The 27160-nt window shown below is 54.7% G+C and overlaps 4 long non-coding RNA genes across 4 annotated transcripts; 1 reads left to right on the top strand and 3 right to left on the bottom strand.

The window, feature by feature from the left end:
- The first annotated feature begins 1429 nt into the window (after window positions 1–1429).
- Window positions 1430–22813, top strand: LOC309452280. Its single transcript, XR_014186505.1, has 4 exons — window positions 1430–1593; window positions 4936–5160; window positions 13929–14153; window positions 22613–22813. It is a non-coding gene; the product is annotated as an uncharacterized lncRNA (long non-coding RNA).
- Window positions 2113–3128, bottom strand: LOC309452289. The gene is made up of 2 exons (XR_014186520.1): window positions 2906–3128; window positions 2113–2795 (listed from the first exon to the last, which is right to left on the bottom strand). It is a non-coding gene; the product is annotated as an uncharacterized lncRNA (long non-coding RNA).
- LOC309452282 lies at window positions 11099–12128 on the bottom strand. Its single transcript, XR_014186513.1, has 2 exons — window positions 11892–12128; window positions 11099–11781 (listed from the first exon to the last, which is right to left on the bottom strand). It is a non-coding gene; the product is annotated as an uncharacterized lncRNA (long non-coding RNA).
- Window positions 19809–20838, bottom strand: LOC309452279. The gene is made up of 2 exons (XR_014186504.1): window positions 20602–20838; window positions 19809–20491 (listed from the first exon to the last, which is right to left on the bottom strand). It is a non-coding gene; the product is annotated as an uncharacterized lncRNA (long non-coding RNA).
- Window positions 22814–27160: the final 4347 nt, after the last annotated feature.

The following is a 27160-nucleotide window of genomic DNA, read 5'->3' as shown; positions in this document are numbered from 1 at the left end:
TTACTTCCAGTACTTCTTCCTACAGCCCTGTTACGAAGTCCCAAGCTCCATTCAATAGAGTCTGGTTAGGCACTGGCAAAAACAGTGTTAGTCCTATACCATGTCTGAATAAAAATTTGTCCCACACCATTTTCCCCTTGTAAAAGAAAGGAAAACTAATATCCAAAATATCCCCAAACGTATTAAAATGACCAGCCATACATCAGTAAAAAGAAATCAATAATTCCATAAAGAACACTGATAGTCAACAAAAAACAAAGGGACAATCCACCGGGTGCTGATCCAGTGCTCTTTCCCGTGCTGTACTCTTTGCATTTCTTTCATTAGTGGCTTCGTGGTTGTTCCTGTCGCCTGCGCGCGCTGACTGGCACAGTCACTGTCACTGCCCCCGCTGGCACTTCATCCCCCCCTGCTGCAGGATGACACACCAGCCCTGCAGCTCCGCAGCGAGTCAAGCCCAGCGTTGCATGTCCCTGCCCTGCTCACGGCGAAGGGCTCCTGTGCCCAGCCCAGCAGGGCAGCGGCATCAGGTGGTTGCAAAGGTTGCATTTCACTCCAGGAGCCGAGAGCCGAGTTGTTGGGAGTGCCCTGGGAACTCGGCTCGTTTGAGAGTCCAGCCTGCAGCCCCGGGACAGCAGCAGCTGTCCCTCCTCTGAGAGGTGGGGGCGTTTCTGGAGGGAGCGTCACCCTCCGAGGCAGAGGACAGAGCTTCGGAAGGCTCGGTGCTTCTGGACTCTGACCCGCCACAGAATGTGCAATGGCTGTAGAAGTGGAAATACCGATTTTCTAAAGAGTGCTGTAGTGTTAAGAATGCAAACCGTGTTTGAGGAGACAGTGCTTTTTTGGCTCCAAGCCACTTCTATGGGTGTTGAAGCGTTTCCAGAAATCCTTCTTGCAACAACCTTCTTGTGAGTTAATGAGAAAATAGGGTGGGAGAAAAATCAGCACATAAACCAGCTGTGACACACAGCACTGAAAAGTCTCCACCGGACACTCCACGCACAAGAAAAAGCCCCATGGAAGGGTGGGCTGGCACAGCGGGGCCACCGGGCTGTCGGCAGCGGTTGTAGCGGCGGCAGCTCCAGGAAGCTGCCCGGCCGGAGAAGAAGGGACAGGGGGCGGGAAGAGTTTTCCCTCCAAGTCTCTCTCGGGAGCAGCCAAACCGCGGGACTCCCGCTCGTTCCCGCCTTTGCCGGAACACGGGGCGGGGCCGAGGAGCGACGGCTCTGCCATCCGCTCGTCGGGGCTGCTGGGCCGGTCTTTGCGGGAGGCGGTAGCGATTGGTCGGGTCTGTGTCCAGCATGGCGGCCAAGGCGAGCAGCAGCCCCTCTCAGCTGCTGCTGCTGCTGCCGCCGCTCGGTAACCGGCGCCGCGACGCTTCCGCGCTGTCCCGGTGCCCGGGCGGGGCTGCGCTGGGCTCCGTCTTGTGCCCGGCGGGCGGGCGGGGAGGGCGAGGCCGCTCGTGGGCACGCGTGGGTGGCGCGGCCGGCGCCGCCGCTTGGCGGGCAGCTGGAGCGGGGGCAGCGGGTGTGCCCGCCGGGTCCGGCGGTGTCGGCCGGTACGGGAAAATCCCGTAGAAGATGTTTCAGACTTGTGAGTATTATTTCTGCTTGTTGTTGATGTTTAATCTTTTGTTTGCTGGGGCAAAACTTGCTGTAAGATCTGTGAGCAAAACGTGGTTTTGGAATATTTGCCAGCTGAGTGGTGTCTCCCTTGGACTTCATCTCTAGGGGGTGATGGGTTCAGGGCAGCCGTGCCCCTCTCCCCCCCTCCCGCCTCTCCCCTTCTCCCCCCCTCCCGCCTCTCCCCTTCTCCCCCCCTCCCGCCTCTCCCCTTCTCCCCCCCTCCCGCCTCTCCCCTTCTCCCCCCCTCCCGCCTCTCCCCTTCTCCCCCCCTCCCGCCTCTCCCCTTCTCCCCCCCTCCCGCCTCTCCCCTTCTCCCCCCCTCCCGCCTCTCCCCTTCTCCCCCCCTCCCGCCTCTCCCCTTCTCCCCCCCTCCCGCCTCTCCCCTTCTCCCCCCCTCCCGCCTCTCCCCTTCTCCCCCCCTCCCGCCTCTCCCCTTCTCCCCCCCTCCCGCCTCCAAAACACTTTCAAGGACACAAAACACAAGGGATACAAGTGTTTATTTTAATTTTATTTTCTCTTCTTGAAGGCTGGTTAGTTGGTTGCACTTCTTTAGCCTTCCTTAGCTTAGTTCTACGCTGTTCTAGCTAAGTGTAGGGCCGCCTCGTGGAGCAGCAGGCACCCAGCCCAAATGGCCCAAAGAAGCCGTGGCAAGGGGCCGTGCTCAGCGCTGCAGAGGAAGGCAAAAAACCCCCGGAGACGCTTGCTGTCCCACCTGGGGGAAAAAAAGCCTTCCTCCCCCCAGCTGCAGGGCACGAGAGCCCATCTTCCTGGTGCTTGAGCAGCAGGCAGGAACCGAGCCAAAAGGGCCCAGAGGAGCTCTGCAAAGTGGTCATGCTCCATGCTGCAGAGGAAGGCAAAAAACCCCCGGGGACCAGGGCCAATCTGCCCCGGGGGAAAATTCCTTCCTGACCCCAGTGCTGGCGATCGGCTGTTCCCTGAGCATGTGAGCCAGACCTGGCTCCTTGTCCCACAGGCTGCTCACGCCTCCCAGGACCTGCCCAAGCCCTCCCCTATCCTACCCTACCCTATCCTATCCTAGCCTAGCCTACCTTGAACTGGAGCCCTCTCCCGGCCTCGGGAGAGTGCCCAAACGCCTCCAGCGCTGTCCTCGGGTCTGCGGCGCTGTCCCCCGCTGTCTGGTGGCTCCCGAGGACTCCCGGTGTTCTGGGGCTGCCGAGCAGAAGATGGCAGCGAGTCTCCTCGCCTCTTCCCCAGGCCCCAGGGCAGAGGAGATGCCCCGGCATGAGGGCCGGGGGTGCGGGCTGGGAAGCCGGGCTCACCTGTGGCTCCAGAGCGGCTGCTGGTCCGGCCCATCCCCGGAGGTGGCTAGCGGCGGCTGCGGGGGCGGCGCCGCTTGCGGCCAGGCGCCTGTTTGGGGGCTCTGGGAGAGCCCCCGGCCGTCCTGCGGCGCTTCGGGCACCACGGCGCCGCAGGCAGTCCGGCCGTGCTGCTGGAGGGCCCCTGCAGCCCCGCCTGAGGCGGATCCACCTCCATCGCCTCCTCCTCCTCCTCCTGCCGAGGCGGATCCACCTCCATGGGCTCCGCCTCTTCCCGGGGTGGGTCAACCTCCATTGGCTCCTCCTGCCTGTGGGCGGTGTTGCTGCTCCGGACAGGCAGCCGCCGTTGTTTGGGCGGCGGAGCCATCCCGGGGGGTCCCTGAGCCTCCTCTTCCTTCTTCTGGTCTCTCCGGCGCTGTTGTCTGCGGCCTCTTCACTCGGAGCCACGTCGCGGCTGGCACAGCTGGGCTCCAACTGCCATCACAGGGGCTCGTGGCGGCCCCAACGGCCGCTGCGGTGGCCGGCATGGCGGCCCCAGGGCCACGAGGCCCCATTGCGGGGCCATTTTGCTCTGCAGTCCTGTCAGTGCTTGGATTTGGTTTGCCTCTGGCGGAACGGACTCCTTGGCCTTTTGTCTTAAGGAAAGAGCAACAGCTGCAGATCTTTGGACAATATGTTTTACCAGCACGACAAACCTGAGAGTTGGATTGCAGAATTCTACTCTGCTAAGGGATTCTGATATTTCTTTAGTGCCGTGGTGTTAGGAATGCAAAACGTGTTTGAAGAGACAGTGCTTTTTTGGCTCCAAGCCACTTCTATGGGTGTTGAAGCGTTTCCAGAAATCCTTCTTGCAACAACCCTCTTGTGAGTTCCAGACTTGTGAGTATTATTTCTGCTTGTTGTTGCTGTTTAATCTTTTGTTTGCTGAGGGAAAACTTGCTGTAAGATCTGTGAGCAAAACGTGTTTGCGTTTTTGGAATATTTGCCAGCTGAGTGGGGTCTCCCTTGGACTTCATCTCTAGGGGGTGATGGGTTCAGGGCAGCCGTGCCATAGAGTAGCAGTTGCACGACTGATACTTGTCATCGGGTTCCTAATCGGTAGCCTTTATTTTGCGTGGGTTGTGTGTTGAACTGCTCAGTAGTTAGTTTGGTTTGACATTTCCCGAAGGTCTAGGCAAAGATGAAAAAAAGGAGTGGACTTAAAGAGAAGTATGTATTATTTTGTCATGCCATGTTGCTGTTTGAAACCTGTGTTGATTATTGGTGATATTCAAGAAATTGCCGAGACTTAGAGGGCAAATCTTGATGTGCTGAGCACAAGAGTGCAATGGATCTGTTTGGTTGCCAGGTAGCTTTCTTGACGCATGTGGCCAGTTTATCGAGATTGCACTGCACGCCTGAGAGAGTGAGAAAGATCCCCTCCCTCCTTCAGTAATTACCGTGACGCTAATGGGATGAAATACTCTTATCCATCAGCCTGGATGTCAGTCCAGCTCTGTCCCATCTCTGCCCCCCTTCCTCGATACGTCACATCTGTGGGCAGAGCAGTCAGAATGTCCTTGGCTCTCAGACCAGAGCAATGAAAAACATTAGCTCTGTGCTGGGGTGTTATCTTGTGTTCTCAAACTAATTCCAAATAATGACTGTGCGATCCGTGAAAAAGAAAGGTTTCTAACTCCATGAAGAAAATGAGTTCACTTTCAGTGAAACCCGCACAATTTCAGGTATGGAGCCCTCAGGGCTCTGTCAGGGCTTTCTTTTCTCTTCTGCCTTCTCTTCCCTTCCCCCCTGCCGTTCCCCCTTCCCTCCCCCTTCCTTCACTCTTCCCTCACTCTTCCCTCAAAACCACTTTCCAGGACACAAAACGCAATGGGTACAAGTGTTTCTATTTTATTTTATTTTATTTTATTTTATTTTATTTTATTTTATTTTATTTTATTTTATTTTATTTTATTTTATTTTTAATATACTTCATTTTATGTTTTTTCATGTGTTGTTATTTCATGTCATTTCTGTTTCTCACTCTTTTTCAGAGCCAACGCTCACAATCCTTAACACAAGCCCACGTGTAGCCAGGAGCAGGCTGATGCATTCTTCCGTTTAGCTTGAAACAACAGCCCTTGCAGGCTGGCAAAGGCAAGTCCCAGAGCTGCAGAGAGCAGCAGCAGGAATAGAGGCCAAGCTTTCCCTGGTTCCTGAAGAGGGAGAACCTTGAGAATGAGGCGCGGGACTGACGGTGCACAAAAGAAGAAGAAGAGGTATGTGGTACTGTGGGGTCTTTTGCAAAGCATCACATGTAGCGATGACAAGCAGATGTTTTGCCTTGCGCACCTTGTTTGGCTGCTGTGCTTCTTGGGCAGGGTGCACGAGAAGCGCTCTGGTCCCTGCCAGGCGCTGGTGTTGCCCGCAGGGAGAGGTGCCGAGTGGCAGCTGCGAATCCTTCCTGTTCCTGGCAGGACACCAGTGGCTGCTCCAAAGCACCGGGTCCCCATGCAACATCTCTGCATGCTGTTTCCTACATCTACTTTCTTTGTCTGTAACTTGTTTGGGTTTTGCCTGTTTCTTTCTACCTTCTTTGGTGTTCTGTTTTTGTTGTTGATGTTGTTTCTATTGTTGTTGTTGTTTTGGTTTTGTTGGTTTCTTTTAAGTTGGTTTCATTTGGTTGGTTTAGGTCAGTTTCTATGAGTTGGTTTTGGTAGGCTTTTTGAGACTGGTTGTTTGACAGCGTGTGACGTTGTTGGTAGGTTGTGTGTTCATAGGTCACTGCAGGCTGGTTGTTTTAGGTTAAGGTTTGTGAAGCTTGGTTTAGGTTGGCGGTCTTAGATTGCTTGTTTCAGGTTTGATGGTTTAGCTTGGTTTGGGTTGGTTAGTTCAGGTGGGTTGGTTTAGGTTGTGTGATGTGATTTTCTTACCGCTGATCTATGTTGTTTGGCTTCGGAGGTTTATTTTTCTTGGTTTTGTTGGGTTCTTTGGTTGGTGCTGTTTTCTGCCGATTCTTTAGCACTGGTTGTGTTAGTTTGGTTTAGGTTTCTGGTTTTAGTAGCTTGGTTCAGTTTGTTGCGGTCGTTTGAGGTTGGTTGGAGGCAGGTTCTTTGAGGGTGGTGGTGAGAGGCTGTTTGCTGGAGGCTGGTGGGTTCAGGTTGCTTGATGTAGGTGATTTTTGGTTGAAAGTGTCTTCCGTTGGTTGTTGTAGGTGGCGTATGTGAAGCTGTTTTTGTTGAGGCCGTTTTCAGTACTTTGGTTTAGGTTTGTTTAGATGATTTGAAGTTGGTTGGTTGGTTGGTTGGTTATTTTAGGTTGTTTCTTTTCAGTAGGCAGTTTAGGTGGGTTGGTGGGTGTCTGTGTTTTCAGGTAGGTTGGTTTAGGCAGGTTTGGTTTGCATAGTTTAGGTTGCTTGAAGGGTTTCTGTTGAGGTTGGTTCAGGTGGTTTGGTTTAGGTTGCTTTAGTTACTTTTTGGTAGGTTGTTTTAGGCAGTGTTATTTCCGTTGCATGTTTTGAAGATGGGTTCCTTCAGGTTGGGGTGGTTTAGATTGGTTGTTGAGGGTGCTTTAGGTGGTTTGGTTAGATTGACATTGTGTTTTGTTGGTTTTAGGTTGTGTCTGGGTGATTTGGATGTGACTGCAATCTCGCTGGGACCTGTGTCCCGCAACTAATCACCAGGCTCGATTGGGCTGTTTCTGCTGTCTCAGCAGATGTCCCCTTCCTCCTTCCCTGCTCCCCGTGTTTCCCTGCCTTGCTCCAAGAGGACGACCTTCCCCGCTAGAGGCGAACCACTGCTAGGTCAAGGGGATACGGTAGCTGCGCTGTGCTTGAGAACCTGCAAACAAGCTCAGGGTCCATTAGCAGGAGAACCTGGGGTAGTCAAGCTTCCAAGACTGCAGACACATCCAAGTGAGACACGGCATGGCTTTTAGCTTGGTGATTGTAGGCTGGTTTCAGTGGTTCTGTTTAGCTTTGGGTTGTTTGCTTTAGGTCATTTTGGTCAGGTTATGTCATTTGGTTTCATATTTTTGAGGTTGGTTTAGATGGGTTGTTTTAGGTAGTTTTATCCTTGATCAGATTGTTTTGAAGTTGTGTGAGATTGTTTAATGGTTGTTTTAGGTTAAGATTGGTTGGTTTCGGTGTGTTTAGCTTGTTTGGTTACAGGTTGCTTAAGGTTGGCTGAGAAATGCCGGTTTCTGTAGTTTTAGATTGTTTTAGGTAGGATTTTTTAGATCATTTGGTTTGGGTAGGTTTGTTTTAGGGGGTTTAGGATGGTTTCTTTTGTTTGGTGTAGGTTGGTTTAGGTAATTTGTTGTAGATTGTTTAAGGTTCTGCTTAGGTTGTTGGTGGCTGATTGAAGTATTTTAAGGCAGATTGGTTTAGGTTCTTTAAGGTTGTTTTCGGTGAGTTGTTCTATGCTGGTTTGGGTAGGCTGTTCTCACTAAGTTTAGGGCCATCTCGTGGAGCAGCAGGCACCCAGCCCAAATGGCCCAAAGAAGCCGTGGCAAGGGGCCGTGCTCAGCGCTGCAGAGGAAGGCAAAAAAACCCCTGGAGACGCTTGCTGTCCCACCTGGCGGGGAGAAAAAAAAGCCTTCCTCCCCCCAGCTGCAGGGCACGAGAGGCCATCTTCCTGGTGCTTGAGCAGCAGGCAGGAACCGAGCCAAAAGGGCCCAGAGGAGCTCTGCAAAGTGGTCATGCTCCATGCTGCAGAGGAAGGCAAAAAACCCCCGGGGACCAGGGCCAATCTGCCCCGGGGGAAAAAATTCCTTCCTGACCCCAGTGCTGGCGATCGGCTGTTCCCTGAGCATGTGAGCCAGACCTGGCTCCTTGTCCCACAGGCTGCTCACGCCTCCCAGGACCTGCCCAAGCCCTATCCTGTCCTCCCTTGAGCTGGAGCCATCTCCTGGACTTCCGAGAGTGCCCAAATGCCTCTGAGCTGACGGACCTTGGGGGCAAGACTCCTTCCTGTGCCTGGTGGGACACCAGTGGGTGTTCCAAGCACAGAAGAAATTCCCTTGGTCTCTCCACTGCTATCCAGCTCAAAAGGATTTCCATCCATGAGCTGAGCTTGGAAGGTGGCCCTGCCAGCAGATCACCTTGCAGTCGAGAACCTCCAGCAGCCTCATGCAAGCTCTTCCTCCCTCAGCCCCTGCCCTGTGATTCCACCAGCTCCTCAAGTGCTTCCTGTGGGATGTGTTGGGGCTGCCCCCGGGCCGGCTCTGGCAGTGGACACGGGACCCGGCTGCTCCTTTTGATCCTGCTCCGGGCATTGTGAGTGCTGCGTTGCCGGGTGCTGGCATTGTGACACGGGGGTGACAGAGCCAGGCGTGTGCAGCCCCGCCCACCCCAACTCCGCCCAGCACCCTTGGGAGGAAGCCTTTGGGGTGCTGGCCCCAAATCAGTCCCTGTCGTCTACAAGACAGGGGAGTAATCAGCCTAACCGTGTCCCTTTTTTGCCAAAACACAGTGTGGATTTGTTGCCAGTCCAGCCTTACTTCCAGTACTTCTTCCTACAGCCCTGTTACGAAGTCCCAAGCTCCATTCAATAGAGTCTGGTTAGGCACTGGCAAAAACAGTGTTAGTCCTATACCATGTCTGAATAAAAATTTGTCCCACACCATTTTCCCCTTGTAAAAGAAAGGAAAACTAATATCCAAAATATCCCCAAACGTATTAAAATGACCAGCCATACAAGAAATCAATAATTCCATAAAGAACACTGATAGTCAACAAAAACCAAAGGGACAATCCACCGGGTGCTGATCCAGTGCTCTTTCCCGTGCTGTACTCTTTGCATTTCTTTCATTAGTGGCTTCGTGGTTGTTCCTGTCGCCTGCGCGCGCTGACTGGCACAGTCACTGTCACTGCCCCCGCTGGCACTTCATCCCCCCCTGCTGCAGGATGACACACCAGCCCTGCAGCTCCGCAGCGAGTCAAGCCCAGCGTTGCATGTCCCTGCCCTGCTCACGGCGAAGGGCTCCTGTGCCCAGCCCAGCAGGGCAGCGGCATCAGGTGGTTGCAAAGGTTGCATTTCACTCCAGGAGCCGAGAGCCGAGTTGTTGGGAGTGCCCTGGGAACTCGGCTCGTTTGAGAGTCCAGCCTGCAGCCCCGGGACAGCAGCAGCTGTCCCTCCTCTGAGAGGTGGGGGCGTTTCTGGAGGGAGCGTCACCCTCCGAGGCAGAGGACAGAGCTTAGGAAGGCTCGGTGCTTCTGGACTCTGACCCGCCACAGAATGTGCAATGGCTGTAGAAGTGGAAATACCGATTTTCTAAAGAGTGCTGTAGTGTTAAGAATGCAAACCGTGTTTGAGGAGACAGTGCTTTTTTGGCTCCAAGCCACTTCTATGGGTGTTGAAGCGTTTCCAGAAATCCTTCTTGCAACAACCTTCTTGTGAGTTAATGAGAAAATAGGGTGGGAGAAAAATCAGCACATAAAGCAGCTGTGACACACAGCACTGAAAAGTCTCCACCGGACACTCCACGCACAAGAAAAAGCCCCATGTAAGGGTGGGCTGGCACAGCGGGGCCACCGGGCTGTCGGCAGCGGTTGTAGCGGCGGCAGCTCCAGGAAGCTGCCCGGCCGGAGAAGAAGGGACAGGGGGCGGGAAGAGTTTTCCCTCCAAGTCTCTCTCGGGAGCAGCCAAACCGCGGGACTCCCGCTCGTTCCCGCCTTTGCCGGAACACGGGGCGGGGCCGAGGAGCGACGGCTCTGCCATCCGCTCGTCGGGGCTGCTGGGCCGGTCTTTGCGGGAGGCGGTAGCGATTGGTCGGGTCTGTGTCCAGCATGGCGGCCAAGGCGAGCAGCAGCCCCTCTCAGCTGCTGCTGCTGCCGCTCGGTAACCGGCGCCGCGACGCTTCCGCGCTGTCCCGGTGCCCGGGCGGGGCTGCGCTGGGGTCCGTCTTGTGCCCGGCGGGCGGGCGGGGAGGGCGAGGCCGCTCGTGGGCACGCGTGGGTGGCGCGGCCGGCGCCGCCGCTTGGCGGGCAGCTGGAGCGGGGGCAGCGGGTGTGCCCGCCGGGTCCGGCGGTGTCGGCCGGTACGGGAAAATCCCGTAGAAGATGTTTCAGACTTGTGAGTATTATTTCTGCTTGTTGTTGATGTTTAATCTTTTGTTTGCTGGGGCAAAACTTGCTGTAAGATCTGTGAGCAAAACGTGGTTTTGGAATATTTGCCAGCTGAGTGGTGTCTCCCTTGGACTTCATCTCTAGGGGGTGATGGGTTCAGGGCAGCCGTGCCCTTCTCCCCCCCTCCCGCCTCTGCCCTTCTCCCCCCCTCCCGCCTCTGCCCTTCTCCCCCCCTGCCGCCTCTCCCCTTCTCCCCCCCTGCCGCCTCTCCCCTTCTCCCCCCCTGCCGCCTCTCCCCTTCTCCCCCCCTGCCGCCTCTCCCCTTCTCCCCCCCTGCCGCCTCTCCCCTTCTCCCCCCCTGCCGCCTCTCCCCTTCTCCCCCCCTGCCGCCTCTCCCCTTCTCCCCCCCTGCCGCCTCTCCCCTTCTCCCCCCCTGCCGCCTCTCCCCTTCTCCCCCCCTGCCGCCTCTCCCCTTCTCCCCCCCTGCCGCCTCTCCCCTTCTCCCCCCCTGCCGCCTCTCCCCTTCTCCCCCCCTGCCGCCTCTCCCCTTCTCCCCCCCTGCCGCCTCTCCCCTTCTCCCCCCCTGCCGCCTCTCCCCTTCTCCCCCCCTGCCGCCTCTCCCCTTCTCCCCCCCTGCCGCCTCTCCCCTTCTCCCCCCCTGCCGCCTCTCCCCTTCTCCCCCCCTGCCGCCTCTCCCCTTCTCCCCCCCTGCCGCCTCTCCCCTTCTCCCCCCCTGCCGCCTCTCCCCTTCTCCCCCCCTGCCGCCTCTCCCCTTCTCCCCCCCTGCCGCCTCTCCCCTTCTCCCCCCCTGCCGCCTCTCCCCTTCTCCCCCCCTGCCGCCTCTCCCCTTCTCCCCCCCTGCCGCCTCTCCCCTTCTCCCCCCCTGCCGCCTCTCCCCTTCTCCCCCCCTGCCGCCTCTCCCCTTCTCCCCCCCTGCCGCCTCTCCCCTTCTCCCCCCCTGCCGCCTCTCCCCTTCTCCCCCCCTGCCGCCTCTCCCCTTCTCCCCCCCTGCCGCCTCTCCCCTTCTCCCCCCCTGCCGCCTCTCCCCTTCTCCCCCCCTGCCGCCTCTCCCCTTCTCCCCCCCTGCCGCCTCTCCCCTTCTCCCCCCCTGCCGTCTCCAAAACACTTTCAAGGACACAAAACACAAGGGATACAAGTGTTTATTTTAATTTTATTTTCTCTTCTTGAAGGCTGGTTAGTTGGTTGCACTTCTTTAGCCTTCCTTAGCTTAGTTCTACGCTGTTCTAGCTAAGTGTAGGGCCGCCTCGTGGAGCAGCAGGCACCCAGCCCAAATGGCCCAAAGAAGCCGTGGCAAGGGGCCGTGCTCAGCGCTGCAGAGGAAGGCAAAAAACCCCCGGAGACGCTTGCTGTCCCACCTGGGGGAAAAAAAGCCTTCCTCCCCCCAGCTGCAGGGCACGAGAGCCCATCTTCCTGGTGCTTGAGCAGCAGGCAGGAACCGAGCCAAAAGGGCCCAGAGGAGCTCTGCAAAGTGGTCATGCTCCATGCTGCAGAGGAAGGCAAAAAACCCCCGGGGACCAGGGCCAATCTGCCCCGGGGGAAAATTCCTTCCTGACCCCAGTGCTGGCGATCGGCTGTTCCCTGAGCATGTGAGCCAGACCTGGCTCCTTGTCCCACAGGCTGCTCACGCCTCCCAGGACCTGCCCAAGCCCTCCCCTATCCTACCCTACCCTATCCTAGCCTAGCCTAGCCTACCTTGAACTGGAGCCCTCTCCCGGCCTCGGGAGAGTGCCCAAACGCCTCCAGCGCTGTCCTCGGGTCTGCGGCGCTGTCCCCCGCTGTCTGGTGGCTCCCGAGGACTCCCGGTGTTCTGGGGCTGCCGAGCAGAAGATGGCAGCGAGTCTCCTCGCCTCTTCCCCAGGCCCCAGGGCAGAGGAGATGCCCCGGCATGAGGGCCGGGGGTGCGGGCTGGGAAGCCGGGCTCACCTGTGGCTCCAGAGCGGCTGCTGGTCCGGCCCATCCCCGGAGGTGGCTAGCGGCGGCTGCGGGGGCGGCGCCGCTTGCGGCCAGGCGCCTGTTTGGGGGCTCTGGGAGAGCCCCCGGCCGTCCTGCGGCGCTTCGGGCACCACGGCGCCGCAGGCAGTCCGGCCGTGCTGCTGGAGGGCCCCTGCAGCCCCGCCTGAGGCGGATCCACCTCCATCGCCTCCTCCTCCTCCTGCCGAGGCGGATCCACCTCCATGGGCTCCGCCTCTTCCCGGGGTGGGTCAACCTCCATTGGCTCCTCCTGCCTGTGGGCGGTGTTGCTGCTCCGGACAGGCAGCCGCCGTTGTTTGGGCGGCGGAGCCATCCCGGGGGGTCCCTGAGCCTCCTCTTCCTTCTTCTGGTCTCTCCGGCGCTGTTGTCTGCGGCCTCTTCACTCGGAGCCACGTCGCGGCTGGCACAGCTGGGCTCCAACTGCCATCACAGGGGCTCGTGGCGGCCCCAACGGCCGCTGCGGTGGCCGGCATGGCGGCCCCAGGGCCACGAGGCCCCATTGCGGGGCCATTTTGCTCTGCAGTCCTGTCAGTGCTTGGATTTGGTTTGCCTCTGGCGGAACGGACTCCTTGGCCTTTTGTCTTAAGGAAAGAGCAACAGCTGCAGATCTTTGGACAATATGCTTTACCAGCACGACAAACCTGAGAGTTGGATTGCAGAATTCTACTCTGCTAAGGGATTCTGATATTTCTTTAGTGCCGTGGTGTTAGGAATGCAAAACGTGTTTGAAGAGACAGTGCTTTTTTGGCTCCAAGCCACTTCTATGGGTGTTGAAGCGTTTCCAGAAATCCTTCTTGCAACAACCCTCTTGTGAGTTCCAGACTTGTGAGTATTATTTCTGCTTGTTGTTGCTGTTTAATCTTTTGTTTGCTGAGGGAAAACTTGCTGTAAGATCTGTGAGCAAAACGTGTTTGCGTTTTTGGAATATTTGCCAGCTGAGTGGGGTCTCCCTTGGACTTCATCTCTAGGGGGTGATGGGTTCAGGGCAGCCGTGCCATAGAGTAGCAGTTGCACGACTGATACTTGTCATCGGGTTCCTAATCGGTAGCCTTTATTTTGCGTGGGTTGTGTGTTGAACTGCTCAGTAGTTAGTTTGGTTTGACATTTCCCGAAGGTCTAGGCAAAGATGAAAAAAAGGAGTGGACTTAAAGAGAAGTATGTATTATTTTGTCATGCCATGTTGCTGTTTGAAACCTGTGTTGATTATTGGTGATATTCAAGAAATTGCCGAGACTTAGAGGGCAAATCTTGATGTGCTGAGCACAAGAGTGCAATGGATCTGTTTGGTTGCCAGGTAGCTTTCTTGACGCATGTGGCCAGTTTATCGAGATTGCACTGCACGCCTGAGAGAGTGAGAAAGATCCCCTCCCTCCTTCAGTAATTACCGTGACGCTAATGGGATGAAATACTCTTATCCATCAGCCTGGATGTCAGTCCAGCTCTGTCCCATCTCTGCCCCCCTTCCTCGATACGTCACATCTGTGGGCAGAGCAGTCAGAATGTCCTTGGCTCTCAGACCAGAGCAATGAAAAACATTAGCTCTGTGCTGGGGTGTTATCTTGTGTTCTCAAACTAATTCCAAATAATGACTGTGCGATCCGTGAAAAAGAAAGGTTTCTAACTCCATGAAGAAAATGAGTTCACTTTCAGTGAAACCCGCACAATTTCAGGTATGGAGCCCTCAGGGCTCTGTCAGGGCTTTCTTTTCTCTTCTGCCTTCTCTTCCCTTCCCCCCTGCCGTTCCCCCTTCCCTCCCCCTTCCTTCACTCTTCCCTCACTCTTCCCTCAAAACCACTTTCCAGGACACAAAACGCAATGGGTACAAGTGTTTCTATTTTATTTTATTTTATTTTATTTTATTTTATTTTATTTTATTTTATTTTATTTTATTTTAATTTTTTTTTTTTTTTTTTTTTTTTAATATACTTCATTTTATGTTTTTTCATGTGTTGTTATTTCATGTCATTTCTGTTTCTCACTCTTTTTCAGAGCCAACGCTCACAATCCTTAACACAAGCCCATGTGTAGCCAGGAGCAGGCTGATGCATTCTTCAGTTTAGCTTGAAACAACAGCCCTTGCAGGCTGGCAAAGGCAAGTCCCAGAGCTGCAGAGAGCAGCAGCAGGAATAGAGGCCAAGCTTTCCCTGGTTCCTGAAGAGGGAGAACCTTGAGAATGAGGCGCGGGACTGACGGTGCACAAAAGAAGAAGAAGAGGTATGTGGTACTGTGGGGTCTTTTGCAAAGCATCACATGTAGCGATGACAAGCAGATGTTTTGCCTTGCGCACCTTGTTTGGCTGCTGTGCTTCTTGGGCAGGGTGCACGAGAAGCGCTCTGGTCCCTGCCAGGCGCTGGTGTTGCCCGCAGGGAGAGGTGCCGAGTGGCAGCTGCGAATCCTTCCTGTTCCTGGCAGGACACCAGTGGCTGCTCCAAAGCACCGGGTCCCCATGCAACATCTCTGCATGCTGTTTCCTACATCTACTTTCTTTGTCTGGAACTTGTTTGGGTTTTGCCTGTTTCTTTCTACCTTCTTTGGTGTTCTGTTTTTGTTGTTGATGTTGTTTCTATTGTTGTTGTTGTTTTGGTTTTGTTGGTTTCTTTTAAGTTGGTTTCATTTGGTTGGTTTAGGTCAGTTTCTATGAGTTGGTTTTGGTAGGCTTTTTGAGACTGGTTGTTTGACAGCGTATGACGTTGTTGGTAGGTTGTGTGTTCATAGGTCACTGCAGGCTGGTTGTTTTAGGTTAAGGTTTGTGAAGCTTGGTTTAGGTTGGCGGTCTTAGATTGCTTGTTTCAGGTTTGATGGTTTAGCTTGGTTTGGGTTGGTTAGTTCAGGTGGGTTGGTTTAGGTTGTGTGATGTGATTTTCTTACCGCTGATCTATGTTGTTTGGCTTCGGAGGTTTATTTTTCTTGGTTTTGTTGGGTTCTTTGGTTGGTGCTGTTTTCTGCCGATTCTTTAGCACTGGTTGTGTTAGTTTGGTTTAGGTTTCTGGTTTTAGTAGCTTGGTTCAGTTTGTTGCGGTCGTTTGAGGTTGGTTGGAGGCAGGTTCTTTGAGGGTGGTTGTGAGAGGCTGTTTGCTGGAGGCTGGTGGGTTCAGGTTGCTTGATGTAGGTGATTTTTGGTTGAAAGTGTCTTCCGTTGGTTGTTGTAGGTGGCGTATGTGAAGCTGTTTTCGTTGAGGCCGTTTTCAGTACTTTGGTTTAGGTTTGTTTAGATGATTTGAAGTTGGTTGGTTGGTTGGTTATTTTAGGTTGTTTCTTTTCAGTAGGCAGTTTAGGTGGGTTGGTGGGTGTCTGTGTTTTCAGGTAGGTTGGTTTAGGCAGGTTTGGTTTGCATAGTTTAGGTTGCTTGAAGGGTTTCTGTTGAGGTTGGTTCAGGTGGTTTGGTTTAGGTTGCTTTAGTTACTTTTTGGTAGGTTGTTTTAGGCAGTGTTATTTCCGTTGCATGTTTTGAAGATGGGTTCCTTCAGGTTGGGGTGGTTTAGATTGGTTGCTGAGGGTGCTTTAGGTGGTTTCGTTAGATTGACATTGTGTTTTGTTGGTTTTAGGTTGTGTCTGGGTGATTTGGATGTGACTGCAATCTCGCTGGGACCTGTGTCCCGCAACTAATCACCAGGCTCGATTGGGCTGTTTCTGCTGTCTCAGCAGATGTCCCCTTCCTCCTTCCCTGCTCCCCGTGTTTCCCTGCCTTGCTCCAAGAGGACGACCTTCCCCGCTAGAGGCGAACCACTGCTAGGTCAAGGGGATACGGTAGCTGCGCTGTGCTTGAGAACCTGCAAACAAGCTCAGGGTCCATTAGCAGGAGAACCTGGGGTAGTCAAGCTTCCAAGACTGCAGACACATCCAAGTGAGACACGGCATGGCTTTTAGCTTGGTGATTGTAGGCTGGTTTCAGTGGTTCTGTTTAGCTTTGGGTTGTTTGCTTTAGGTCATTTTGGTCAGGTTATGTCATTTGGTTTCATATTTTTGAGGTTGGTTTAGGTGGGTTGTTTTAGGTAGTTTTATCCTTGATCAGATTGTTTTGAAGTTGTGTGAGATTGTTTAATGGTTGTTTTAGGTTAAGATTGGTTGGTTTCGGTGTGTTTAGCTTGTTTGGTTACAGGTTGCTTAAGGTTGGCTGAGAAATGCCGGTTTCTGTAGTTTTAGATTGTTTTAGGTAGGATTTTTTAGATCATTTGGTTTGGGTAGGTTTGTTTTAGGGGGTTTAGGATGGTTTCTTTTGTTTGGTGTAGGTTGGTTTAGGTAATTTGTTGTAGATTGTTTAAGGTTCTGCTTAGGTTGTTGGTGGCTGATTGAAGTATTTTAAGGCAGATTGGTTTAGGTTCTTTAAGGTTGTTTTCGGTGAGTTGTTCTATGCTGGTTTGGGTAGGCTGTTCTCACTAAGTTTAGGGCCATCTCGTGGAGCAGCAGGCACCCAGCCCAAATGGCCCAAAGAAGCCGTGGCAAGGGGCCGTGCTCAGCGCTGCAGAGGAAGGCAAAAAAACCCCTGGAGACGCTTGCTGTCCCACCTGGCGGGGAGAAAAAAAAGCCTTCCTCCCCCCAGCTGCAGGGCACGAGAGGCCATCTTCCTGGTGCTTGAGCAGCAGGCAGGAACCGAGCCAAAAGGGCCCAGAGGAGCTCTGCAAAGTGGTCATGCTCCATGCTGCAGAGGAAGGCAAAAAACCCCCGGGGACCAGGGCCAATCTGCCCCGGGGGAAAAAATTCCTTCCTGACCCCAGTGCTGGCGATCGGCTGTTCCCTGAGCATGTGAGCCAGACCTGGCTCCTTGTCCCACAGGCTGCTCACGCCTCCCAGGACCTGCCCAAGCCCTATCCTGTCCTCCCTTGAGCTGGAGCCATCTCCTGGACTTCCGAGAGTGCCCAAATGCCTCTGAGCTGACGGACCTTGGGGGCAAGACTCCTTCCTGTGCCTGGTGGGACACCAGTGGGTGTTCCAAGCACAGAAGAAATTCCCTTGGTCTCTCCACTGCTATCCAGCTCAAAAGGATTTCCATCCATGAGCTGAGCTTGGAAGGTGGCCCTGCCAGCAGATCACCTTGCAGTCGAGAACCTCCAGCAGCCTCATGCAAGCTCTTCCTCCCTCAGCCCCTGCCCTGTGATTCCACCAGCTCCTCAAGTGCTTCCTGTGGGATGTGTTGGGGCTGCCCCCGGGCCGGCTCTGGCAGTGGACACGGGACCCGGCTGCTCCTTTTGATCCTGCTCCGGGCATTGTGAGTGCTGCGTTGCCGGGTGCTGGCATTGTGACACGGGGGTGACAGAGCCAGGCGTGTGCAGCCCCGCCCACCCCAACTCCGCCCAGCACCCTTGGGAGGAAGCCTTTGGGGTGCTGGCCCCAAATCAGTCCCTGTCGTCTACAAGACAGGGGAGTAATCAGCCTAACCGTGTCCCTTTTTTGCCAAAACACAGTGTGGATTTGTTGCCAGTCCAGCCTTACTTCCAGTACTTCTTCCTACAGCCCTGTTACGAAGTCCCAAGCTCCATTCAATAGAGTCTGGTTAGGCACTGGCAAAAACAGTGTTAGTCCTATACCATGTCTGAATAAAAATTTGTCCCACACCATTTTCCCCTTGTAAAAGAAAGGAAAACTAATATCCAAAATATCCCCAAACGTATTAAAATGACCAGCCATACATCAGTAAAAAGAAATCAATAATTCCATAAAGAACACTGATAGTCAACAAAAAACAAAGGGACAATCCACCGGGTGCTGATCCAGTGCTCTTTCCCGTGCTGTACTCTTTGCATTTCTTTCATTAGTGGCTTCGTGGTTGTTCCTGTCGCCTGCGCGCGCTGACTGGCACAGTCACTGTCACTGCCCCCGCTGGCACTTCATCCCCCCCTGCTGCAGGATGACACACCAGCCCTGCAGCTCCGCAGCGAGTCAAGCCCAGCGTTGCATGTCCCTGCCCTGCTCACGGCGAAGGGCTCCTGTGCCCAGCCCAGCAGGGCAGCGGCATCAGGTGGTTGCAAAGGTTGCATTTCACTCCAGGAGCCGAGAGCCGAGTTGTTGGGAGTGCCCTGGGAACTCGGCTCGTTTGAGAGTCCAGCCTGCAGCCCCGGGACAGCAGCAGCTGTCCCTCCTCTGAGAGGTGGGGGCGTTTCTGGAGGGAGCGTCACCCTCCGAGGCAGAGGACAGAGCTTAGGAAGGCTCGGTGCTTCTGGACTCTGACCCGCCACAGAATGTGCAATGGCTGTAGAAGTGGAAATACCGATTTTCTAAAGAGTGCTGTAGTGTTAAGAATGCAAACCGTGTTTGAGGAGACAGTGCTTTTTTGGCTCCAAGCCACTTCTATGGGTGTTGAAGCGTTTCCAGAAATCCTTCTTGCAACAACCTTCTTGTGAGTTAATGAGAAAATAGGGTGGGAGAAAAATCAGCACATAAACCAGCTGTGACACACAGCACTGAAAAGTCTCCACCGGACACTCCACGCACAAGAAAAAGCCCCACGTAAGGGTGGGCTGGCACAGCGGGGCCACCGGGCTGTCGGCAGCGGTTGTAGCGGCGGCAGCTCCAGGAAGCTGCCCGGCCGGAGAAGAAGGGACAGGGGGCGGGAAGAGTTTTCCCTCCAAGTCTCTCTCGGGAGCAGCCAAACCGCGGGACTCCCGCTCGTTCCCGCCTTTGCCGGAACACGGGGCGGGGCCGAGGAGCGACGGCTCTGCCATCCGCTCGTCGGGGCTGCTGGGCCGGTCTTTGCGGGAGGCGGTAGCGATTGGTCGGGTCTGTGTCCAGCATGGCGGCCAAGGCGAGCAGCAGCCCCTCTCAGCTGCTGCTGCTGCTGCTGCCGCCGCCGCTCGGTAACCGGCGCCGCGACGCTTCCGCGCTGTCCCGGTGCCCGGGCGGGGCTGCGCTGGGGTCCGTCTTGTGCCCGGCGGGCGGGCGGGGACGGCGAGGCCGCTCGTGGGCACGCGTGGGTGGCGCGGCCGGCGCCGCCGCTTGGCGGGCAGCTGGAGCGGGGGCAGCGGGTGTGCCCGCCGGGTCCGGCGGTGTCGGCCGGTACGGGAAAATCCCGTAGAAGATGTTTCAGACTTGTGAGTATTATTTCTGCTTGTTGTTGATGTTTAATCTTTTGTTTGCTGGGGCAAAACTTGCTGTAAGATCTGTGAGCAAAACGTGGTTTTGGAATATTTGCCAGCTGAGTGGTGTCTCCCTTGGACTTCATCTCTAGGGGGTGATGGGTTCAGGGCAGCCGTGCCCTTCTCCCCCCCTCCCGCCTCTCCCCTTCTCCCCCCCTCCCGCCTCTGCCCTTCTCCCCCCCTCCCGCCTCTGCCCTTCTCCCCCCCTCCCGCCTCTGCCCTTCTCCCCCCCTGCCGCCTCTCCCCTTCTCCCCCCCTGCCGCCTCTCCCCTTCTCCCCCCCTGCCGCCTCTCCCCTTCTCCCCCCCTGCCGCCTCTCCCCTTCTCCCCCCCTGCCGCCTCTCCCCTTCTCCCCCCCTGCCGCCTCTCCCCTTCTCCCCCCCTGCCGCCTCTCCCCTTCTCCCCCCCTGCCGCCTCTCCCCTTCTCCCCCCCTGCCGCCTCTCCCCTTCTCCCCCCCTGCCGCCTCTCCCCTTCTCCCCCCCTGCCGCCTCTCCCCTTCTCCCCCCCTGCCGCCTCTCCCCTTCTCCCCCCCTGCCGCCTCTCCCCTTCTCCCCCCCTGCCGCCTCTCCCCTTCTCCCCCCCTGCCGCCTCTCCCCTTCTCCCCCCCTGCCGCCTCTCCCCTTCTCCCCCCCTGCCGCCTCTCCCCTTCTCCCCCCCTGCCGCCTCTCCCCTTCTCCCCCCCTCCCGCCTCTCCCCTTCTCCCCCCCTCCCGCCTCTCCCCTTCTCCCCCCCTCCCGCCTCTCCCCTTCTCCCCCCCTCCCGTCTCCAAAACACTTTCAAGGACACAAAACACAAGGGATACAAGTGTTTATTTTAATTTTATTTTCTCTTCTTGAAGGCTGGTTAGTTGGTTGCACTTCTTTAGCCTTCCTTAGCTTAGTTCTACGCTGTTCTAGCTAAGTGTAGGGCCGCCTCGTGGAGCAGCAGGCACCCAGCCCAAATGGCCCAAAGAAGCCGTGGCAAGGGGCCGTGCTCAGCGCTGCAGAGGAAGGCAAAAAACCCCCGGAGACGCTTGCTGTCCCACCTGGGGGAAAAAAAGCCTTCCTCCCCCCAGCTGCAGGGCACGAGAGCCCATCTTCCTGGTGCTTGAGCAGCAGGCAGGAACCGAGCCAAAAGGGCCCAGAGGAGCTCTGCAAAGTGGTCATGCTCCATGCTGCAGAGGAAGGCAAAAAACCCCCGGGGACCAGGGCCAATCTGCCCCGGGGGAAAATTCCTTCCTGACCCCAGTGCTGGCGATCGGCTGTTCCCTGAGCATGTGAGCCAGACCTGGCTCCTTGTCCCACAGGCTGCTCACGCCTCCCAGGACCTGCCCAAGCCCTCCCCTATCCTACCCTACCCTATCCTAGCCTAGCCTAGCCTACCTTGAACTGGAGCCCTCTCCCGGCCTCGGGAGAGTGCCCAAACGCCTCCAGCGCTGTCCTCGGGTCTGCGGCGCTGTCCCCCGCTGTCTGGTGGCTCCCGAGGACTCCCGGTGTTCTGGGGCTGCCGAGCAGAAGATGGCAGCGAGTCTCCTCGCCTCTTCCCCAGGCCCCAGGGCAGAGGAGATGCCCCGGCATGAGGGCCGGGGGTGCGGGCTGGGAAGCCGGGCTCACCTGTGGCTCCAGAGCGGCTGCTGGTCCGGCCCATCCCCGGAGGTGGCTAGCGGCGGCTGCGGGGGCGGCGCCGCTTGCGGCCAGGCGCCTGTTTGGGGGCTCTGGGAGAGCCCCCGGCCGTCCTGCGGCGCTTCGGGCACCACGGCGCCGCAGGCAGTCCGGCCGTGCTGCTGGAGGGCCCCTGCAGCCCCGCCTGAGGCGGATCCACCTCCATCGCCTCCTCCTCCTCCTGCCGAGGCGGATCCACCTCCATGGGCTCCGCCTCTTCCCGGGGTGGGTCAACCTCCATTGGCTCCTCCTGCCTGTGGGCGGTGTTGCTGCTCCGGACAGGCAGCCGCCGTTGTTTGGGCGGCGGAGCCATCCCGGGGGGTCCCTGAGCCTCCTCTTCCTTCTTCTGGTCTCTCCGGCGCTGTTGTCTGCGGCCTCTTCACTCGGAGCCACGTCGCGGCTGGCACAGCTGGGCTCCAACTGCCATCACAGGGGCTCGTGGCGGCCCCAACGGACGCTGCGGTGGCCGGCATGGCGGCCCCAGGGCCACGAGGCCCCATTGCGGGGCCATTTTGCTCTGCAGTCCTGTCAGTGCTTGGATTTGGTTTGCCTCTGGCGGAACGGACTCCTTGGCCTTTTGTCTTAAGGAAAGAGCAACAGCTGCAGATCTTTGGACAATATGCTTTACCAGCACGACAAACCTGAGAGTTGGATTGCAGAATTCTACTCTGCTAAGGGATTCTGATATTTCTTTAGTGCCGTGGTGTTAGGAATGCAAAACGTGTTTGAAGAGACAGTGCTTTTTTGGCTCCAAGCCACTTCTATGGGTGTTGAAGCGTTTCCAGAAATCCTTCTTGCAACAACCCTCTTGTGAGTTCCAGACTTGTGAGTATTATTTCTGCTTGTTGTTGCTGTTTAATCTTTTGTTTGCTGAGGGAAAACTTGCTGTAAGATCTGTGAGCAAAACGTGTTTGCGTTTTTGGAATATTTGCCAGCTGAGTGGGGTCTCCCTTGGACTTCATCTCTAGGGGGTGATGGGTTCAGGGCAGCCGTGCCATAGAGTAGCAGTTGCACGACTGATACTTGTCATCGGGTTCCTAATCGGTAGCCTTTATTTTGCGTGGGTTGTGTGTTGAACTGCTCAGTAGTTAGTTTGGTTTGACATTTCCCGAAGGTCTAGGCAAAGATGAAAAAAAGGAGTGGACTTAAAGAGAAGTATGTATTATTTTGTCATGCCATGTTGCTGTTTGAAACCTGTGTTGATTATTGGTGATATTCAAGAAATTGCCGAGACTTAGAGGGCAAATCTTGATGTGCTGAGCACAAGAGTGCAATGGATCTGTTTGGTTGCCAGGTAGCTTTCTTGACGCATGTGGCCAGTTTATCGAGATTGCACTGCACGCCTGAGAGAGTGAGAAAGATCCCCTCCCTCCTTCAGTAATTACCGTGACGCTAATGGGATGAAATACTCTTATCCATCAGCCTGGATGTCAGTCCAGCTCTGTCCCATCTCTGCCCCCCTTCCTCGATACGTCACATCTGTGGGCAGAGCAGTCAGAATGTCCTTGGCTCTCAGACCAGAGCAATGAAAAACATTAGCTCTGTGCTGGGGTGTTATCTTGTGTTCTCAAACTAATTCCAAATAATGACTGTGCGATCCGTGAAAAAGAAAGGTTTCTAACTCCATGAAGAAAATGAGTTCACTTTCAGTGAAACCCGCAGAATTTCAGGTATGGAGCCCTCAGGGCTCTGTCAGGGCTTTCTTTTCTCTTCTGCCTTCTCTTCCCTTCCCCCCTGCCGTTCCCCCTTCCCTCCCCCTTCCTTCACTCTTCCCTAAAAACCACTTTCCAGGACACAAAACGCAATGGGTACAAGTGTTTCTATTTTATTTTATTTTATTTTATTTTATTTTATTTTATTTTATTTTATTTTATTTTATTTTATTATTTTTTTAATATACTTCATTTTATGTTTTTTCATGTGTTGTTATTTCATGTCATTTCTGTTTCTAACTCTTTTTCAGAGCCAACGCTCACAATCCTTAACACAAGCCCATGTGTAGCCAGGAGCAGGCTGATGCATTCTTCAGTTTAGCTTGAAACAACAGCCCTTGCAGGCTGGCAAAGGCAAGTCCCAGAGCTGCAGAGAGCAGCAGCAGGAATAGAGGCCAAGCTTTCCCTGGTTCCTGAAGAGGGAGAACCTTGAGAATGAGGCGCGGGACTGACGGTGCACAAAAGAAGAGGTATGTGGTACTGTGGGGTCTTTTGCAAAGCATCACATGTAGCGATGACAAGCAGATGTTTTGCCTTGCGCACCTTGTTTGGCTGCTGTGCTTCTTGGGCAGGGTGCACGAGAAGCGCTCTGGTCCCTGCCAGGCGCTGGTGTTGCCCGCAGGGAGAGGTGCCGAGTGGCAGCTGCGAATCCTTCCTGTTCCTGGCAGGACACCAGTGGCTGCTCCAAAGCACCGGGTCCCCATGCAACATCTCTGCATGCTGTTTCCTACATCTACTTTCTTTGTCTGTGACTTGTTTGGGTTTTGCCTGTTTCTTTCTACCTTCTTTGGTGTTCTGTTTTTGTTGTTGATGTTGTTTCTATTGTTGTTGTTGTTTTGGTTTTGTTGGTTTCTTTTAAGTTGGTTTCATTTGGTTGGTTTAGGTCAGTTTCTATGAGTTGGTTTTGGTAGGCTTTTTGAGACTGGTTGTTTGACAGCGTATGACGTTGTTGGTAGGTTGTGTGTTCATAGGTCACTGCAGGCTGGTTGTTTTAGGTTAAGGTTTGTGAAGCTTGGTTTAGGTTGGCGGTCTTAGATTGCTTGTTTCAGGTTTGATGGTTTAGCTTGGTTTGGGTTGGTTAGTTCAGGTGGGTTGGTTTAGGTTGTGTGATGTGATTTTCTTACCGCTGATCTATGTTGTTTGGCCTCGGAGGTTTATTTTTCTTGGTTTTGTTGGGTTCTTTGGTTGGTGCTGTTTTCTGCCGATTCTTTAGCACTGGTTGTGTTAGTTTGGTTTAGGTTTCTGGTTTTAGTAGCTTGGTTCAGTTTGTTGCGGTCGTTTGAGGTTGGTTGGAGGCAGGTTCTTTGAGGGTGGTTGTGAGAGGCTGTTTGCTGGAGGCTGGTGGGTTCAGGTTGCTTGATGTAGGTGATTTTTGGTTGAAAGTGTCTTCCGTTGGTTGTTGTAGGTGGCGTATGTGAAGCTGTTTTCGTTGAGGCCGTTTTCAGTACTTTGGTTTAGGTTTGTTTAGATGATTTGAAGTTGGTTGGTTGGTTGGTTGGTTGGTTATTTTAGGTTGTTTCTTTTCAGTAGGCAGTTTAGGTGGGTTGGTGGGTGTCTGTGTTTTCAGGTAGGTTGGTTTAGGCAGGTTTGGTTTGCATAGTTTAGGTTGCTCGAAGGGTTTCTGTTGAGGTTGGTTCAGGTGGTTTGGTTTAGGTTGCTTTAGTTACTTTTTGGTAGGTTGTTTTAGGCAGTGTTATTTCCGTTGCATGTTTTGAAGATGGGTTCCTTCAGGTTGGGGTGGTTTAGATTGGTTGTTGAGGGTGCTTTAGGTGGTTTGGTTAGATTGACATTGTGTTTTGTTGGTTTTAGGTTGTGTCTGGGTGATTTGGATGTGACTGCAATCTCGCTGGGACCTGTGTCCCGCAACTAATCACCAGGCTCGATTGGGCTGTTTCTGCTGTCTCAGCAGATGTCCCCTTCCTCCTTCCCTGCTCCCCGTGTTTCCCTGCCTTGCTCCAAGAGGACGACCTTCCCCGCTAGAGGCGAACCACTGCTAGGTCAAGGGGATACGGTAGCTGCGCTGTGCTTGAGAACCTGCAAACAAGCTCAGGGTCCATTAGCAGGAGAACCTGGGGTAGTCAAGCTTCCAAGACTGCAGACACATCCAAGTGAGACACGGCATGGCTTTTAGCTTGGTGATTGTAGGCTGGTTTCAGTGGTTCTGTTTAGCTTTGGGTTGTTTGCTTTAGGTCATTTTGGTCAGGTTATGTCATTTGGTTTCATATTTTTGAGGTTGGTTTAGGTGGGTTGTTTTAGGTAGTTTTATCCTTGATCAGATTGTTTTGAAGTTGTGTGAGATTGTTTAATGGTTGTTTTAGGTTAAGATTGGTTGGTTTCGGTGTGTTTAGCTTGTTTGGTTACAGGTTGCTTAAGGTTGGCTGAGAAATGCCGGTTTCTGTAGTTTTAGATTGTTTTAGGTAGGATTTTTTAGATCATTTGGTTTGGGTAGGTTTGTTTTAGGGGGTTTAGGATGGTTTCTTTTGTTTGGTGTAGGTTGGTTTAGGTAATTTGTTGTAGATTGTTTAAGGTTCTGCTTAGGTTGTTGGTGGCTGATTGAAGTATTTTAAGGCAGATTGGTTTAGGTTCTTTAAGGTTGTTTTCGGTGAGTTGTTCTATGCTGGTTTGGGTAGGCTGTTCTAACTAAGTTTAGGGCCACCTCGTGGAGCAGCAGGCACCCAGCCCAAATGGCCCAAAGAAGCCGTGGCAAGGGGCCGTGCTCAGCGCTGCAGAGGAAGGCAAAAAAACCCCTGGAGACGCTTGCTGTCCCACCTGGGGGAAAAAAAGCCTTCCTCCCCCCAGCTGCAGGGCACGAGAGGCCATCTTCCTGGTGCTTGAGCAGCAGGCAGGAACCGAGCCAAAAGGGCCCAGAGGAGCTCTGCAAAGTGGTCATGCTCAATGCTGCAGAGGAAGGCAAAAAACCCCCGGGGACCAGGGCCAATCTGCCCCGGGGGAAAAAATTCCTTCCTGACCCCAGTGCTGGCGATCGGCTGTTCCCTGAGCATGTGAGCCAGACCTGGCTCCTTGTCCCACAGGCTGCTCACGCCTCCCAGGACCTGCCCAAGCCCTATCCTGTCCTATCCTGTCCTCCCTTGAGCTGGAGCCATCTCCTGGACTTCCGAGAGTGCCCAAATGCCTCTGAGCTGACGGACCTTGGGGGCAAGACTCCTTCCTGTGCCTGGTGGGACACCAGTGGGTGTTCCAAGCACAGAAGAAATTCCCTTGGTCTCTCCACTGCTATCCAGCTCAAAAGGATTTCCATCCATGAGCTGAGCTTGGAAGGTGGCCCTGCCAGCAGATCACCTTGCAGTCGAGAACCTCCAGCAGCCTCATGCAAGCTCTTCCTCCCTCAGCCCCTGCCCTGTGATTCCACCAGCTCCTCAAGTGCTTCCTGTGGGATGTGTTGGGGCTGCCCCCGGGCCGGCTCTGGCAGTGGACACGGGACCCGGCTGCTCCTTTTGATCCTGCTCCGGGCATTGTGAGTGCTGCGTTGCCGGGTGCTGGCATTGTGACACGGGGGTGACAGAGCCAGGCGTGTGCAGCCCCGCCCACCCCAACTCCGCCCAGCACCCTTGGGAGGAAGCCTTTGGGGTGCTGGCCCCAAATCAGTCCCTGTCGTCTACAAGACAGGGGAGTAATCAGCCTAACCGTGTCCCTTTTTTGCCAAAACACAGTGTGGATTTGTTGCCAGTCCAGCCTTACTTCCAGTACTTCTTCCTACAGCCCTGTTACGAAGTCCCAAGCTCCATTCAATAGAGTCTGGTTAGGCACTGGCAAAAACAGTGTTAGTCCTATACCATGTCTGAATAAAAATTTGTCCCACACCATTTTCCCCTTGTAAAAGAAAGGAAAACTAATATCCAAAATATCCCCAAACGTATTAAAATGACCAGCCATACATCAGTAAAAAGAAATCAATAATTCCATAAAGAACACTGATAGTCAACAAAAAACAAAGGGACAATCCACCGGCTGCTGATCCAGTGCTCTTTCCCGTGCTGTACTCTTTGCATTTCTTTCATTAGTGGCTTCGTGGTTGTTCCTGTCGCCTGCGCGCGCTGACTGGCACAGTCACTGTCACTGCCCCCGCTGGCACTTCATCCCCCCCTGCTGCAGGATGACACACCAGCCCTGCAGCTCCGCAGCGAGTCAAGCCCAGCGTTGCATGTCCCTGCCCTGGTCACGGCGAAGGGCTCCTGTGCCCAGCCCAGCAGGGCAGCGGCATCAGGTGGTTGCAAAGGTTGCATTTCACTCCAGGAGCCGAGAGCCGAGTTGTTGGGAGTGCCCTGGGAACTCGGCTCGTTTGAGAGTCCAGCCTGCAGCCCCGGGACAGCAGCAGCTGTCCCTCCTCTGAGAGGTGGGGGCGTTTCTGGAGGGAGCGTCACCCTCCGAGGCAGAGGACAGAGCTTAGGAAGGCTCGGTGCTTCTGGACTCTGACCCGCCACAGAATGTGCAATGGCTGTAGAAGTGGAAATACCGATTTTCTAAAGAGTGCTGTAGTGTTAAGAATGCAAACCGTGTTTGAGGAGACAGTGCTTTTTTGGCTCCAAGCCACTTCTATGGGTGTTGAAGCGTTTCCAGAAATCCTTCTTGCAACAACCTTCTTGTGAGTTAATGAGAAAATAGGGTGGGAGAAAAATCAGCACATAAACCAGCTGTGACACACAGCACTGAAAAGTCTCCACCGGACACTCCACGCACAAGAAAAAGCCCCATGTAAGGGTGGGCTGGCACAGCGGGGCCACCGGGCTGTCGGCAGCGGTTGTAGCGGCGGCAGCTCCAGGAAGCTGCCCGGCCGGAGA

Source organism: Streptopelia decaocto (genome assembly GCF_964273445.1).
Source record: "Streptopelia decaocto genome assembly, contig: HAP1_SCAFFOLD_353, whole genome shotgun sequence".
Lineage (NCBI taxonomy): Eukaryota > Metazoa > Chordata > Aves > Columbiformes > Columbidae > Streptopelia > Streptopelia decaocto.
Note: the sequence above shows the minus strand (reverse complement) of the source record. Positions and strands in the feature narration are given on the sequence as shown.